Source organism: Leptopilina heterotoma, unplaced genomic scaffold (genome assembly GCF_015476425.1).
Source record: "Leptopilina heterotoma isolate Lh14 unplaced genomic scaffold, ASM1547642v1 Lhet_397, whole genome shotgun sequence".
NCBI lineage: Eukaryota > Metazoa > Arthropoda > Insecta > Hymenoptera > Figitidae > Leptopilina > Leptopilina heterotoma.
This window is the reverse complement of record NW_025111062.1, coordinates 90,754-106,264: the sequence shown is the minus strand read 5'-3', so window position 1 is coordinate 106,264 and position 15,511 is coordinate 90,754.

Below are 15,511 nucleotides of genomic sequence, written 5' to 3'. Positions count from 1 at the left end.
CCAAAGTTACCACAGATCATTCGCGGAAGGATCGGAAAGTGGAAGTCGTTGATAAAAAGTCGCGAGTCATTTTTTTTTAAATTCGAATTATATATAATTGAATAAGTTTATTTATATAGAAATTTTATAAAATTATATAGAATTAAGTAGAGGGAGAAGGGAGGGGGAAAGGGAGGGAGGGAAGTGAATTTATTTTTCCGCTGCCTAAGAGAGAATTTTTCTACAAATAGTGATTGAGTGGGGATTGAAGGGTTTTTTCTTCATTTTTCCTGGAAATCTTTCATGGGACTGAAAAAACTTGGTAAAAATATTGTTACACTCAAACCCCACTCGATCACTTGACTCAGGCCCACTTTTAATTAAATCCCAAGCCCTCTGGCTTCATTTTCATTTTTTTTTGTTTCGTCTAAACGTTATATGAAATGATCGTTACGGATATTATAATTTTTTTCACACATGAATTTAAAAAGGTTTTCATTTTTCTTTATAGATACATGTGTGTGTAAAATATAATATTTTCTATAATATATTCTACATTACGTTACTAAGTTCAAAAAATAATATTACAATATATAGTGTGTATGTGTGTCGCTGTGTGTAATATCGACTTTTATTTTGCGTTACTTCCGCTTTGTATCATCGCCATCATCAAATCAACTTTTTTTTCTACACTTGACAATCATTTTTCTTTCCTTAAAAAAAATTTTTATTTTTCGTCGTTTACCTACACTAATTGCGCGTTAATAATCTTAACGTTTTTTTTTTTGTATATTTAGTCCTCATGACTTTCGTCTCGCTGAAAAATTATTTATCAAATATTTTTTACAATTGAAATATTTTTTTAACTTAATTTTTCTAATTTTAGATTTTTATTTTGGAAAAATTTAAATACATATTTATATATACAATTTAATTGTATGAAATTTAAATACATTTCCTATTTTGAATTTTTTTGAAAATTCAGAAAAATTTGGAAGTGTTATTTTTAATTCAAGGGTATATAAAAATAATAGATTTAAAATATTTTGTTTTATTTGAAAATTTTCATTCAATTCCACACAAGGTTAACAATTATATTAAAAAAAATGAATAAAATTATATTTTCTTAAAATGTTTGTTTCAGAAGCAGGACATCTCCCAAGGGCTATTTATTTCCTTTCGTTTAGTAATTACAAAAAAAAATCTGGTTCTCAATTACTAATAATCAGTTTTATACTGAAAATAGATTTTTAGAAATTAATTAAAACCCCAAGCTTAATTGGAATGAATAATTTGAAGTAATTCATTTAAAAGAAGTTTAAAAACAAATTTTCTAACAGTTTTAATATTTTTGTTTCAGATGTAGCTGACGTTTTCCAAGGACCATCAACAGAAGAAAAAAGTTGTTATTTAATAAAGATAAATCGTAATTTCCTGATTTGAGAAGAAAAGAAGAATGAAGATAAGGTATTCTTTCGTTAAATTTTTTTCTTTTCTTCACTTTTTCCAAATGTAAATTTTCCCCTTCAATTAAAACAAAATATTTAAAGGAATTATTTATTTTACAAAAATTGTATTAAATTGAAAAAAAATTTTTTATTTAAATTCTTTTATAGAAAATTGAAAAATTCTCTTAGAAAAATAGAGAAGAAAAAAATTTTTTTTTTGATAAATATATTTACAGTAAGAAATTAAGTGCGAATGAAAAGGAAAATAGTTGAACGTAATTTTCTTTTTTCTTTGCAAAGGCAGTTATTTACAAAAGCCATTTATTATTTTTCAGCGAGAGAGAAATCATGGAAATTACTAAAAAAATTTTCTTTTTATTTTGTATAGTGTGAGTGTTATAGTGAATGTAAAATCGCTAGGCGCTTTTCTTCATTTAATTTGAATAACAACCATTTTTCACATGTTTTTTTCACTAAATATATCACAAACTGCCGGTGGTGAGTGCAGTCCTAAAAAATTGTGAGCTAAATCGTTATTTTCGTGATAAATATCGAGAACTTGGTGGCACCATCTTTCATTTCTTTTCTTATCGTTTTTTAAGGGGTTTTTTTGTTTATTTTTTTTGGGAAAATTGCGATTTAACACCAAAATCCAAGGACTACCACCGAAAAAATATAACATTAAGGGGATTACATGTTAATAGTTTACATCACTGTCGACAGACGCAGCAATTCCTTGGGGATTCGACAATCGCAAAAATGAATCTCCAAGAATTCACGGATCGACGTTATCGACGTTAGTTTAATTATAATTAATTATTAATTATTATTAATTTATTATTAATCATTAATATTATTATTCATTATTATTAAATGTCGAACTAGTAGTTTTTTTCTGTATATTATACTGCCACATAAGGCTTCAGTTTTTTTTTTCTTTACCTTTAGTGTGTAAATATTCTTTATAAATTTATAACTTTTTAGTGTTAGGTGATTTATGAATCGTCCGACAGTTTTTTTTTTATTTTTAGGGAGTCAATTGTCCCAATTTTTTTTATTTTATGTATCTTTTTTTAATTTTTTATCATCACCGGATCACGATTTAGTTTTCATTTCTACTCTTTTCTACAGAATTTCCGTTTGTTTACGCGAACGATGGAAACTTGTAGTCAAGGGGTGAGATTTTTTTTAAGCAAAAGCTAAAAAAAAAGATAATTTGCAAAATTTGATTTAGATGGTTTTTTTTAGAAGCAAGATTTAGAAGAGAAAAGCGAAATTTTTATTCTGATTTTTGGAGAAGATATAAAAAAGAGTATTAAGATTTGAGAATTAGAGATAGAGGGAGAGAATCGTTGAAAATGGTGTTTGGAAATCTGATAAAAATTGAGGATTTCTTGTGGTGTAGAAAACCCAAGTCCTGCGGATGAAAATGAATCACCGATTACTAGTAGTGATTTCCGGGAAAGCAGGGGAATTCCCCAATGAATGTCTTAACGACACCGAAAATTGTCGAAGAAAGAAAAAAGAATAAGTTATACTTGTCTCAAGAGATTATCAACTTATTTATTTGTTTTAAATAAGAACTATTTTAATTTAAAAATTTAATGTCAGGAAGTAAAAATATCAAATACTTTTTTGACAAAGAAAATTTAAAATCGAAGTCTTTAAAAAGAGCATTTGAAATGAATTGATTTTTCAAGAATATTTTCCATTTTCTAAATTTGAGATTTTTTATTTGAGATTCTTTTCTCACAGAAATTGTTTTTTAAAACAAATAAATAGTTAACGTCTTTGAGACAAATGGCCTTAATTTTATTTTTCAAAATTCGCGCCAAAAGCTTGTGTCTTAGCAACAGCAGCGCCTTGTAGAATTAATGGCGCGAATATTTGAAAAGTAAAATTTCAATAAATTTACAATTACAAAGGATTTTTACAAAGATTAGTTCTTACGGCAAAAAGCGCAAAGCCCGCATCGGAAAATTTCTATTTAAACAAAAATTATTTATCTCCCTAAAATTATATCAATCTTGAAATTTTCTATTTTTCTACTATTTTAAATAAGAGACTTGTAAATTTTACTATAAGTTCTTTTTAACTTTATCTAAAAAGATCTGAGAAATATTAAAATTTTTCAACTAGTATTTTCTTTCTATTTTAACGATATCGTGATTCTCAATAGGAAAATTGATTTGACTTTATGAACAGCCAAAATCTTTTGTGTCCATATTAAAGAAAATCGATTTAATCTCGTTTTTTTTCTATAGGCCGAAGTGGAGACGACTCGTTTTGAAAATTATCGATATATAACAATCGATGCTATAAAATATGCTCACTATTTATTTTTTTTTTAATAAAAAGGATTTAATTGTGATTTAGCTCGATACATCGACATGCAAAAATTGTCTTAAATTAGGTTCTGACAATATACGCTAAAATTGTCCTAAAACGAGAATATCTATTTTGAAAAATATTATAGTCTTCGTACCTTAGTTAAGAAGTCGTTTTCTATTAACGCATTAATTTTTTTTCTGTAAATATATTTCTAGTCTCTAGTTCATCTTTTAGGATTGGTTTACAATTTTTTTTATGCTTATGGATTCTAGATTTTTAACGTCGATAAATGATCTTTAACATAAAGAATGAAGTGTCAATTCCTTTTTTTATTTTGCACAATTCCTGATTTATTTTTGGTATAGGATTTTCCCTTTTTGATCTATTGACATAACCTCAAAATAATAGTACATAGAGAAATTATAGTAGTTTATAAATATAATTTTTAGATTTTAATTATAATAATAATTATTGACTAGAGACAATGGCTGATAACTATCGTTGTGTGGAATTTGAACGGAATTTTTATTTTGGAAATTGGACCATAAGTGCGAGAAGGAAAAAAGTCTTTGTCCCTTTTGCACTTGTGGCGCCAAGTTCCGAAAATCGACGAAAAATTCTCTACGTAGAATTTTAAGCTTGTTGTATTTCTACAATTTGTTAGTTCGTGGTCAAAAGTATATTAACAAATTTTTCCTTTCCGAGATAAATCATAAACTTTCCATTGTAGCATTCATAATTAAGAAAAGAATTGAAAAAAACTAAAAATACATATATGCTGTCTTGACAGAATTTTGAAAAGTCGTGTCATTTCTTTTAAAATTTAGTTCATGACCTTACGCCACGAACTAAGAATAGATAGAAATGACACTTCTCAAAATTCTTTTAAACCGGAAGGAGAGCATATGTGCATTTAGCTGTACTGAGAAGCACTTTAATAATTTTAGTTTACAGTAAAAATAGTTAGAAAATTTTAATTATAGTTATCAAAGGTGAGGTTATGTCGACACATCAAGCATCCCAAAAATTTCAAAGACAAAAATAATTTTTAAAATAAAAATATTGACCAAGGATATCGCTTAAACTCTCTCTAGTATAGACTAGCGTCTTTCATCTTACAGTGTAATATAATATAATTACGTAGAATAAAATAAAAAATATATGTTTATATATATATATATTTTTATGTATAGTATGTGATATAATATGTATAGTATAGTACGACTGCATCTTAGATATCTGTAAATTCTACAACTACTGAGGTGTTCACTGGGTATTCGAATTTACATTCGATTACAAATAGGACCTATAAAACCAAATAGGCAACTTTATTAAAGTTTACAAAAAAAAAGAGTTTCTCTGTAACTTCTCTTTTTTTTACCCAAAGAGTAAGCTTATCCTTGGTACAGTGGACGGTCTGTAATATAATTATCATTCACGTTTGGAATCTATTCGACGTCTTGAAAAAAAGGAAAAATTTTTTTTTTTTTTTAAATGATATACAGTAGTAAAGTTGTCACGAAAATTGTAAACTCAACCCTATTATTTTTTTAGCAGAGCAAAAATTGCATAGCACGTAAGCTAGGTAGGTCATCGGGCACGCACGAACAAAAACCGATATTGCAATATATATTCCATAAAGTTCTTCCTCTTTTTTTCCCCATACACAAAAGATCAATAATTTTTCAAAAAATTTTTTTTGTATTTTCCTTTTTAATCAAAATTTGTGGGGGAAAAAAAATTAGAGGCATCGAATTTTAGGGATTATTTCCAGAGACAGGAGAATTTTTGTCGAAATTTTCTCCTTCGAGTGTTGAGAATATCGGTTTAAAGCAGCATTTTTTTTAAGCGACAGCGATAAAAAAAAATTTTCAAAGCCGCTGAAAAGCAGAATTATTGTAGAGGTCTGTTTTTTTTGACATTTATAAAACATGTAACATTCTGCTTAGTTATGATTTATTTTGCTGCGAGTTACAAAAAAGCCCTTGACTCAAGTTAGGAAGCTCAAAAATTAGTTTTCTCGTGCTGTTTTCGTCCACGTTAAAATTATTTAATACAGCGATGTGTATAATAATCCTATTATTCAATTTTTTTTGTTCTCGTCATCGAAAGAAGGGTACTTTCGATTTTATAGTCTCAAGCCGAGAAATGTGTCTGAGAAAAATTTTGAAAGTAAGAAATAATTATTTAATAAGTAATTATTTACTGTTTTAATACAATTTTTATTACTAATTTTTGTAATACTGGTTATTTTTTTTTAGTATTTTTCTTAGAAAATTTACTCCTTAGCGAACGTGAAGTGTGAGAGTGAGAAGGATGAAAAAGAACTCTGTCCTATTTGTCTCACATTGCGCAGTCGCGAAGGAGAAATTTTTCCTAAAGGTACATTCACTTCCATGCATTGAAATGAACGTACCTTTAGAAAAATTTCTCCTGGTGTTGTTTTTTCAAAGTTTTTCCTATATTGACGGTTTTTTAATATTTTTTTCTTGACCATCAAGGCAAAAGCAGAATATTTGTCCTTTTTTTCTAATTTTCTATTTTAGTAAACATTTTTTTTTGTGCAAAAAGAGTCTTTCTAACAATTTTTAATTAATAGAGTATTTATTATGCTTTTCGTAATCTATTTCCATGTTGGCCTTTCGTAAGTAATAAAAGTATATTTTTTAGGTTATGTCTCGTTGCATTATTTTTGAAACGAATAATTGTATTAATTGTAAATTAATTTGTTACTTAAAAGTTAATTAATTTACACATTAGGACCTTGTTAAATTAATTCTAACCTCATTTTATTAATATTTTAAAGGAAAAAGTTAACAATACTCATCTTGTTAATTTTCTTCCTTTAGAACATTTAAATTTAAATTTTTTAAATCTTTTTCTCAATTATTCCGGTGGTATTAAAATTTAACATTCATAACTTACAAATTTTGAAATTTTTTATGAAATTGTTTTAAGGCCAAGATAGAAATATATTGTCACGAACGTAATACATGAGTTAGAAAAAGATTATTATTAGAGTATTAAAAAGAATCTTCTTTTATTTCACAAGAATCTGAGCAGGAAAAATGATAATTTTCTTAGTAGAGCGATCTTTAGAATCTAAGCGCTGATCGCGTGTCGAATTTCGGAACTAACGAAGCGCTCAAAGTCCGCGACAGAAATTATTACTCCCACCACTGCAGTTCTATATGACAGTTATTTTTGTTTCAGTTCGTCACTTGAGAAACGTTTCTCGGCTTGGAAACACACGAAACGGTACAACTCGAAGGATTTTATTCACGTGAGTATTAATTTTTTATTTTCTTTATTATTAATACTATAATAAATGTACTGAGTGTGGATTTTGGTATTAAGAGGGAACTAGATTCCGAATAATATCATAATATCAAACTTGTACTATTTATGTAATGTCAATTATTTTCTGAACTTTTTAAAGGTCGTCGATGTTTTTTTTCAACTATTTTATTTTGCTCTTTCTTTTTTTTTGAAATTGTATAATACTCTATCTAAAAAATTGTAATTATCATTAAATTTTCATTTTAAAACTAGTCTAGCTAAAAATTGCTCATAGGTACATTTTTTTCGAAAAGAAATACATTTTCCCTTTAAATACCAAGTGTTCCGTTATTATTATTATTTCTTTGTGATTTGATGAGGTGTCGTTTGATTCTTAAATGCTGTACAGGAACATTTACTCTTTTTTTTATTTTTTTTAATCACGCTATTTTTTTTTAATTTGTTAACTAGAATCAGTTTTCTTTTTTTTTACGTCTAGGGTGCATTCGAGTAATTACGTTTATGAAGAATGAATAGGAAAAAAATCAATCATTGAGATAATTAATCGAAACGCGGAGAACCCTAACGTTCATGACTAGTTAAATTTGTCACTTTTCTTTTTTTCTCTCTTTTTTTTCACATTCTTGTATTTATTCTAAAAAATACGGAAAACTTTTCGCAGTCCGTTGAATTTTTTTGACATTTTTTTTCAAACCAGGGGAATTTTTTGAGATTTTTATGGACGGTTAATGTGCTTTGTTTTAAATAAAAAATAATGATTGCGGTTTTTTCAGGGGGTTTTTCTTTTATGATGAAACTCGTTGAATATCGTTTTAATCACAGATCATTAGGCAATAAAAGTTCTTTTTTTTTGTTTTTCCATATGTTCATATCTCGCTGTTTCCCCTGGAGATTAAAAATGAAAATCACCCACAGTTTTCTTTCCAATTCGGAAAAATTTAGAATTTTTAGTTTTCTTCTCATTCTATTTTTTATCAAACAATTGATTATCTAGATTTATAAGAGATATAGAAAATTCGTTTGTTTTTAAAGATTATCTATAATAAGTGAAAATGAAGGGACCGACATCAAAAATCTAGTCTTCGACGGAAGAAACTAACTTGTTTTCTTTTTTATATATCAATAATCTCAGAGTTTTTAAAACGATTACAAATTATATTCTTATATAAAAATTTTTTTTCAATGATTCACGTAAGACGATAAAAAAAAAGTGTTTTGAGATTTCTTTTCCAATCTCAAAAACAGTTTTTTTTTTCTTTTTTTACGCAATATTTTATTCGTTAAGTCGTGTTTGAATAAGTGTCAAAACTTCGCACCTATCAATTCTAATTATTAATACCGTTCTTTGAAAATCTATCTTTATAGTTAAATATAATTTTTTAATTACATATATATTTATTTATTTATATAATATATATTATTATTATTCTTTGAATAGTACAGTCGCCCGACGAGGAATTTTAGCACTTTTTGTGTTTTTTATTTTCTTTTTTTTTTGTAGATAAATTTTTTCTTGACGCTGGGAGTGAGACGCAAGTTTTAAAGGGCTGAAAGCCTCGTCATAAAGCTTTATTTCCCGATCCGGGAGATTTTTTTTCAATGCCTAACGTCTGGTGTTTTTTTGTTTTTTTTTACTTTTGTTCGTTTGTTTTTTTTTGTTCGTTAATTATTATGTCTTTCGTTTCCCTATCGTTTTCTCTCACTTTCTCTCATACACTATTCATTACACGTACATACAATATTGCGTCTCTATAAAAGAGCAACCTGCAAGTTCCTTTTTGACAATCGACTCGAAATTCATTATTGCATTTTACAAATTATTCCAGACTATTATCACAATTCAAGATTATTTAATATCTTTAAAAATTCTCCCTTATCATTTCGTTTTTTTTGCACGCAAATGTCAAAAAAAATCTTTTGAAGAAAAAAAGCCATTCAAATTTAAAATGGAAATTGAATTTCCAAAAACGAAACTGTTGCTCTTCTTGGACGGCTTTTTAAATGAAAAAGTGTCCCTTAAACTCACATTCATCGCTCTTTTTTTATTATATAAATATGAAACCCCTATCAATTAACCTTTAGAATATTTCTGTCCTTCCGGTCGATAAAAATCTACTTAAAAAGAAAACGTAACGATTTTAATTTTTAAACAAACATTGCACTATTTTTGATGTTTGCCTTCTTGTTCCAAAAAATAAAATTTTCAAAAAAAATTCAAAGGCAAACAATTTTTGTAAAATATAAAGATTTTTCTCGTTGAAATGACAGAAATATGATTAATTTCAGTGTTCTCTTTCTTTTTATACACGTAGCTAAATTTTTATTTAAAATAAATAACAAACAAACGAAATGTGACCAGGCTTTTGTGTTCGTTTTGTAAGTATAAAAACTTTGACGCTATATATATATATATTTTTTTTAAATCCTCTCGTTGAAATTGTTTTTTTTTCATTATAATAATTCTCATCACGATCGTGTCAATAAATCAGTCATTCGTCATCCGTGGGTTGGCCCTTGAGCCCTAGCTATCCTACTTATGCGTTACAATATATAATTTCATGGTATACGCGCATACGAACGCGTTAACTGTGAAACGTTTTACGCGTCCACATGTGCATACAAACATATATATTTATAATATTTATATATGTATATGCCGTCTGCCTGGAAACGAGGTTCCCAACGATCTCAAAACAAAAATTAAAACAAAAAATCAAAAAACAGAAAGAAAATCGTTTTATATCGACGATGTCCCTGAAGTTAATAAGGAACAATTTTCAGGGTCGTCTGTTTTCACGGAATATGAACTTTTTAAAGAGAAAAAATTTTTGTCTTTCACTGAAAATCATCTTGAATTTTCCATCAGATTATTATAATTAACATTTTTTAAAAAAGAAAATTTATTTTTAAAAGTAAAAAGATTTCAATTATAAATTTTATAATTTAAACAATCTTTTAATATTCTAAAAACTCGAAATTCTCAACAAAGTTTCTACAAACTTTTTAACAAAAATTTTCCTACCGAATTTACACAAAACGTCTTAATTCTTAAATCTATTAAAATTCAAAATCTTAGAAATAAAAAAAATTGTACAATAAAAACTTCGCAGCTGTACATTTCAATAATTACAAATACAAGATATTTTTAATAATAATAAAAACTTGGATTTGTACAAATTTCTAATAAGAAAACTTGAAAATTGTACAGATTTTTTTTTTGATGGAAGGGGGGATTTAAAATGACTTGAACACTATAACGAAACGTAGACTTAACTTAACTCAAGGTACGTGAACTTTCGCTTCGCTGAAGATCGCGTATAAAAACATTGTTAACGTATATTAGTATTAAAAGTCGGTTTTCTTTCAAATATCTACATTACTAACAATAGTAATAATAATAAAAAGAAAAAAAACACTCAAGAGAGAGTTAATTATTGAAAATTAAAATCACAAGTAAATATTGCTTAAAATCTAACGGATTTAATTGACCGTATTATCACGTAAAGAGGGGAGAGAGAGGAGGGAAATTAACCAGTCAAAACATAATTGGAAGCTAGGACTTTTTTCGTTACGAATTCAAAAAAAGGAAGACGTGAAAACTTCCATTTTAATAGTAAAAAAATTTACCGAAATTGAAAGTAATGGCAATTGGTTAAAAAAAATTATTTTACCTAGTAGAGATAGTGTGAAGGCCGAATTTTAAATATTATTTCTTATTACAGGTGAAGAATTCCCGACCAACGTACAAAAAAAAGGTGGTTTTTAATAAAGATAAATCGTAATTTATGCAAAAAGAAGATGAAAAAAATTGCAGATTTTTGAAAAGAGATTTGTGAATTTAGTTCGTTCCGTGAAACAGCACCTGCTTTCGCGTTTTCATTATCGTGTTCTACCTCTATTTCCTTTCCACTCGTTTCAAATTTTTGAAAGGTGACTTTTATAAACAACTGCGATTGTTCGCGTCTAAGCCAATGTTTCTCTGGTTCTTTTTTTTGAGCGGGCAAGAAATATATCCTCTTCGATCCTTTTTTTTCCTTCTTTGTAACTCTTCGGTCGACAATGAGATCGTGAGGACGAGAAACAAGTTACTAGGTAGATGCGGAGGTGCTGACAGCCAATAGGGGTGCCGGAGGCAAGGCCACCGGTATATGGTAATATTTACACTGGGGCCGCAAACACGCGCCCTTAACCGCATCTCTGCATACTGTTACACGATTCTCTATTACCTCTACGTTTCCTAAAAACAAAAATATTCATCATTTCTTATCTCAAACTTTTGTGTTTCGTTTTTTAGAGAAAAATAATCATTTGGTACTCACCATCATAAAGGTGAATAAATTTGCAGGCGGGACGGTTGCAGAGTTGTCGATTAAAATCTTGGCACACCGGGAGGGTGTCCAGTAACTGAAAGAAAATATGGCAGAATCATTGTAAATGATATTCTAGTTTTTATTTTCCATCATTTTACCTCAAAAACACAGTCTTATTTCTCTCGTTCGAACATTCACTCACAGTTTCATGATTCGTTCATACTTTCAAAAAAAAGGGATAAAAAAATGTCAATTTCACTCTCAACCCCTATCAAAATTCATTCTCTCAAAAACATTTCCATTTTTTGTTAGAGCATTATCACGTCTTACATCTCATGCTCTAAAATATGGACCGAATATACAAATATAGGTACCTATAGGGGCGTTCGAATGCTCAACTTGTTTCTTATTGGAAACATTTCTAGTTCAATTTTTTTTTACTTTAAATTTAATAAGTTAAATTTTTTTTTCTTATTATTACTCAATAATAGAAAATAGAAACAATTAGTGAGCATTCGTACGACAGTTTTGGAGGTAAATTTGCAGTAGAACGTTTTTCTTAATAGGGTGTTTTTACCTAAACGTTTTTAAATAAATCTCTGATTACTGGTTTTCTTTTTTGTAAATAAAAACTTCTCCCGAAACTTCGGGTCTTTTAATCCTAGACTCGTGATCGTTTTTAAATTTTTTTCATTAATTGTAAATAAAAGAAAATTTGTTTTTGTGAATTGAAAAACTTGTAAAAAATATAATTTCTTTTTAAACTACTTGCGTCACATTCTAATCTCAAATCAAAATGCAAAAGGAACGTGCCTATAGACAAAGAAATTTGCATACTTATCGCTAAATTAGAAATTTAATTACTTAATACACTTGCTTTAATTGGAATCAAAAGCAGGGAAAAAAAGTATTTTTTTAAAAATCGGAACTGATTTGAAAATTAGATTGTTATTCTATTCTATAGGTGAAATTGGAGTGAAACTTTCGGAAATATCAAATTATTATTTGAAGCATTAAAGCGTTGAACTTTGAAGAAGCACTAGTCATCGGAATGTCAAGCTTTAGCACGCCAGATGTCAGAAGAGCAAAGGTTGGAATTCTAGGCATTGAGAGTTTACAATGCCAAGCGTTTGAATATCGTGAACTAGACTGCCAAGACTGAGAGACATCAGTCACTGAGGTCGAGGCACTGAGGTTTGGAATATGCGGTTTTTGAAAACAGGCCACTGGGGCGTAAAGGCGCCATGGCGTCGGAAACTTTTTAATTAATTTAAAATCGTTTCATGCCTTCATTTACTCTTGAAAAACAAACGAGCTTTTTCTTCTTCAACAATAATTTACCTAATTATTTCCTTTCGTTTAGTAATTACAAAAAAATCTGGTTCTCAATTACTAATAATCAGTTTTATACTGAAAATAGATTTTTAGAAATTAATTAAAACGCCAAGCTTAATTGGAATGAATAATTAGAAGTAATTCATTTAAAAGAAGTTTAAAAACAAATTTTCTAACAGTTTTAATATTTTTGTTTCAGATGTAGCTGACGTTTTCCAAGGACCATCAAAAGAAGAAAAAAGTTGTTATTTAATAAAGATAAATCGTAATTTCCTGATTTGAGAAGAAAAGAAGAATGAAGACAAGGTATTTCTTCACTTTTTTATAAATTAGATTTTTAAATTTCGAGTGAAACAAAACTAGTCGCTTTTTAATTTTTCATACAAGTGTAAAAAAGTAATTAAATCGATAATTCAGGATTAATTTGCAAATAAAGCCCTCTTCTCAACGGGCCATATAGCATACCGACTGGAGAGAAAAGTACCGATCGTTTCTCTTTTCTTTTTTATTCTCTTTAATAGATCCGGTAATAAATTAATAGATGATAATACAATCCCGTCAATCAACTTTTGAACAAAAGATATATATTTTTATATAAATGTGAATGTATTTGTGTGTAAAATTACTAAAAAATGCGTGTACGAAATGCATCACGTTTCATTTTCGAATTTGCCGAGACGAAAGTGAATAAATATATGCGCAAAAGAAAATCGAGAAATATAACAAAAAAACCATACAACATGAACAGAAAAAAAAACCAAAGTGAGTTTTTCAAAAGCTGAAAATATATCAATGACACAAAAACGATTAATATGTATAAGAATACAAAAAAGCCGTAAATGCATTATTAGCGTGCGCGAAATACAAGTTTTCTACAAAAAATTTCTATTTTTTTCCATGAATTTTTTTTTATTTCTGTACTTACAATATAAATTTTGAACTTTGAAATTCCTTTTTTTATGTACACGCAATTAAATAAAGTGTCAATGTGTGTATACAACCGTAACTAATACAAGAAATCTAATAAGGGCGAGATAAATATATTAATGATATGATAAAAGACTAAAAAATGCAGCAAATAGGAAATAAATAACATCGAACTCCGAAAATGGTAATAATCGGTCGTGTTAGCAAAAAAGTTAGATTAAAAGCGTTAACAACCTACCAGACAGAGATTTAAAAAAATAGAGAAAGATTCATCGCGCAAAAAAGTATATACCATAGGCTCACCATAGAAGCGTGCAAATATTTATTTATTTTTTTTGGAAAAAACCAGAATCACGTAAAAATTATATTGTAACTTGAATTTCTTTATTTTTTGTACTCTCAAGTTACGACAATCTTTTGATTCCGCTTTTGCCGGAAAAGCGTCATTTATTCTAAAAATCGTGTAAAATGAATTTTTTCTCATAATATTTATATAAGTAATTCTTGCACTTGCGTAAGAGATAATTTGCTACAAACACAGAGTCTGGTCATGCAAATAATGGCCCGGGAGAAGGGGTTCAGTGCTTGGGTGACTTTTAATACCGTATGTTATATATAATTCTAATAGCAATAACAATCCTTAGTACAAATTTTTTTTTTGAAAAGGAATATAACAATTATCAATAGGAATAGTAGCAATAATAATAATCTAATAAGGAATATTAGGAAAAAATATAAAAATAAGTGGAAATCTTTTTTTGAGGGAATTTTATTTTTCTAAGATTGTAACTTATGAATTAAAGAACTCAAATTTGTTTTTTATACAACTGTTTCATTTCATGTAGTTTTAATTTTTTTCAATTTCGAAAAATCTTTACATGATTCAAAGTTTAAAAAAAGGATTTAAAAATTTTGTTTTCTAGTGCTTATAACGATAGTTTTCCACAGTGAATAAACAAGAATTTAGCAAATTAAGAAAGGACGTAATCAATGAAAAAGATATTATTTAATTGTAGCTGCAATGCACCATGCAACGTGAAAACAGACAAATCGTAAAATATCCGTTTTATTTGGGAAGTGAACATTTATCATTTTTTTTGAAGGGGGAGGAAGTTATATTTATAATGTTTTTATTTTGATCGTTTTGCCTTTATCACCCAAGCATATTTATTTTATTTTTTTTTGTTTTAACGCCAAACGTCGACCGTCACCAATTGCTTCGCTCATGTGGTTTCAATTTTGAAACACACACATCCACTCACTACTAAAGCTACGAAAAAAAAGTGAATCACATGGGCGTACCAATGGGTGGCTGTTACGTGTCAATCGATTATCGGCGCCATTAATTTTACATGTACATAATTTTTAATTAATAAGTACGTTTATAAAAATAGGTACTGGAAAATCGTAAGCTTTCAAAAAGTAATGTATTCTACTGCAAATAAGTTCAACACTAGGTCAACTGCGACTCCGCAACCATAACAATAGCGTTTTGTATAATAAAAGAAGCTCGTGCTCAGCATTTGACGTTTTACACGTCTTGTGAAATGAAAATTTTAACAAAAAAAAACTTCCATTACCGAGTTTATAATTTTTAAATTATTTAGATTTTTCTTAACATATACAAAAGGAAATTTAAGATTTTTTCTTAAATTAAAGACAAAAAAATGAAAAATAAGCTATTTCAAGAAAGGATTTTTCTCATTTATCTAATTTTCAGTATTTTTATGTAATACATTTTTTTTATTTTGCACAACCATTTTTATTTCTCTATTTTATTTATTATTTCATTAAAAGCATTCCTTTTGGAAATTAAAATTAAATTCTCTATATTGAATGAAACATATTTTTAACTACACTTTGTGCCTCAAAGCTTCCAAA